A 3358-nucleotide genomic window follows, 5' to 3' on the forward strand; every position below is an offset into this window, starting at 1 on the left:
CTTCCCATTGCACCCATGAGCTAAGTGTGCATGTTCAAGGCCTGGGTGTTCATTTCCGCGATGAGTCGCTCCTCCTCTGCGTCCAGTGCATCAGGACTCGCTTGCCTACTCTCCCTCTGGGGAGTTGGCCCCCGAGCTTCCCTACCCCCATGGCATTGCTGCAGCCCGCTGGGTCCCGGAGCTTCACTCTCATCAGACCCTTCCCCCCTGCTCCCCTCCAGGGAAGGCGTGGTCCCAGTCTGGGCATGGGCTCCCTCAGGAGACACAGGCGGTGAGGCTCCGGCTTCCTCTTCCTCCTCGCCTGGGGTGTCGCTCCCACTGGTTGTTTGAGGGACAGGCTGGTCAGCTGGTGGTTCATTATCTGAAAGCAGGGAGGTACAAGTGTGGATTTAGCAGGACAAGGGGACAGTACGGGAGCAAGGTCTGGAGACATTTAGTAAGTTGGATTGAAAGTGTAAAAGGCTGGTGTTGTGAGGGGCAAGTGGAATGAGAGAGAAGAGAAAGCTGATGAACTTACCATTGCTGTCCCCAAGGGGGTCGACCTCTCCAGCGGCCACGGCACCTTTCACCTGGCTGGCAACGATCCTGTGCACGCGCGCCTCCAAATCGCTGAGGGTCTGCAGCTCAGCCGGCCCTTCACCTGTCCGTTGCTGCTGGTGCCTGTTGTGAGATAGCTTGGCCTGCAAGAAAAAGGACAGCGTCTGAGTTAATGTGCAGCCATGTGCTTGCTGATGTGCCTCCCATAGTTGAATAGCCCTTAATGTATGCAAGGTGTGGAATGTGCGTGTGTGTTTTATGAGATGGCCATAGGCCTTGGATGAGTGTTGGGCATTTGGGGTTTTAAACCCTCTGGGCACAGAGTGAGGTTGAGATGGAGGGATGTAGAGGTATTGAAAAGCAGCCACTCACCCTGACCACCCGAGTGAGGTCATTGAACTTCTTCTGACATTGGGTGTGGGTCCTGGGCACCATGCTCCTGGAGGAGACGTGCTGAGCCACCTCCCTCCACACTCTTCTATAATCGCAGGGCAATGGCCTTCTGCCACTCTGTGGGTAGAGTACTGCCCTTCGCCGCTCCACTGCGCCAACCAGAGCCACCAAGGCCCGGTCGCTGAAGCGCTGAGCTTGTTCCCTGGGCCTCTCCATTCTTCTTTGCAGCAGAATTCAAGTTCAGGTCTGTCCAGGCCGAGATTCAAGGCTGCAATGAGCAGGGTGTGGCTGAAGATCAAGATCGACTCTCCCCTTTAAGAACTGGCCGGCGCCAGTGTGTTTGTGTTCCATTGCTAACTGACATCACATGAGCTTCGCCAGCGCTCTGAGGTAGCGCATCACTCCTCGGCATTAGCGCCTTAAGAGAGGTGTGTAGCGCCAGATTTAGCGCTACAATCACCTCCAGGGGCGATAGAAGCCAAGTTTGCAGTCGGAGGCAATAATTAGCGCCAGGCGCTAAACTTTGTGCCCAGCCGATAATTGCGCCCCAAACGGGGCGATACCGAATTTCTCCCCCATTGGGTGTAATTTTAACCCCCAAGAATGGACGAGTGCAGGTGAGAAGTTAAAAATGTTTTAATTTCAAACCCAACCTCAACCCGCCCACTTTCAGGCTTAACAGATGGGGCTCGGGGACAGGTGACCAATCCGCTCTCAGGAGGCGGGACTTTTAAGGAGGTCGTGTGCCTTCATTTTAACATGCTTTTAATTTTTTTAACCATTTAGGCAGTTTCCCAGGCATCAGGAAACCCAGCAGGTAAAAGGAGGCGAGATGGGCTAGATTCACAGGGTAAGTGCATTTGCAGGACCGCTTGTGGGCCAGGAGGAGCAGGAGAGAACCTGGATCTGCTGGAGTCATTCTGTCAGGCCTGGGCCCTGACAATAAACCCCCAAAAAACCAAAGTCCTTGTGTTCCAGCAAAGATCCAGACATCAGGGACCCAGAATAAATTTCACACTAGGAACAACTAAAATCGAACAAACCACTAACTACACATACTTGGGCATAAAAATCAGCTCTACGGGAAATTTTCATCTGGCTCTGAATGAACTGAAAGAGAAAGCTAGAAGGGCTTTCTATGCCATTAAAAGATCAATCCAAATAGAAATCCCAATTAGCATTTGGCTCAAAATTTTTAAATCAGTAATTGAACCAATTGCACTCTATGGAAGTGAGGTGTGGGGACCGCTAACACAACAAGAATTTGCAAAATGGGACAAACACCCAATTGAGATCCTACATGCAGAATTCTGTAAAAGTATCCTCCGGACTCAAAGGAAAACCGTAAACAATGCATGCAGGGCAGAACTAGGCCAATATCCACTAATAATTACTATCCAAAAAAGAGCCACCAAATTTTGGAAACACCTAAAAATGAGCAACCCCCATGCTATCATTACGAAGCCTTGAAATGCCAAGAGAGGACCATAAAGAAGAATACCCTCAGTCAACTAGTCCTGGGACTCAGTGAAGCAACCACTAACGCTACTAATAATAACCAGCCCCAGGACAGTGACATCGTAGCACAGAGAATTCGACCCAACACAATTGTCATGAAGCAAAAGGAAAAATACCTGTCATATTGGGCAGAAACAACAAAAACCCAAAACAAACTCAATTGCTACTTGGCCCTAAACAGACAATACAACATGGCTGAATACCTGACCATGATAAAGGATAGCAAACTGAGAAAAACCTTGACAAGGTACAGACTTAGTGAACATAGCCTGGCGATTGAAAAAGGCAGACACAGACAGACCCGGCTGCCAAGAGAGGACAGGATATGCTCTCACTGCAGTCAGGGAGTGGTGGAGACAGAGATGCACTTCCTCACAGCTTGTGGAAAATATCAGGGCATCAGGGAGAATTTCTACCAAAAATTCTCACAAATATGCCCGGAATTCAGAAATTTGAATGACGACCAAAAACTCCCATACCTACTAGGGGAACAGAGAAACTGTATAACCTTAGCGGCACACTATGTTACAGCTTGCCATAAACAGAGGGACAACCAGTAAACCTAAGAAAAGAGTATATACAAATTATACGAATGTATATTTATACACTCAGGGATATATCTGTTTATACACTGTATGAATAGATCTGCGTTTATGTGTTCAATCATAAATGTTTTTTGATGCTTTGGCAACATAAGATGTACCTTATCATGCCAATAAAGCGATTTGAATTGAATTGAATTGAATTGGGTTTCCTCCAGGTTCAGCAAGATAACCTGCTTCCCTCCCGCCATCGGCCAACCCCTCACCGCCACGATCTCTGAAGTACCTGATCTCCCCTGCTCCACGCTCTCCCACCACAACCACAATTCCCTCACCTCGGACCACAATTCCCCCACCCAGCCCCCCGA

The sequence above is a fragment of the Somniosus microcephalus genome, chromosome 8, assembly GCF_052327205.1.
Source record: "Somniosus microcephalus isolate GS21.2 chromosome 8, FLI_Smic_1.0, whole genome shotgun sequence".
NCBI lineage: Eukaryota > Metazoa > Chordata > Chondrichthyes > Squaliformes > Somniosidae > Somniosus > Somniosus microcephalus.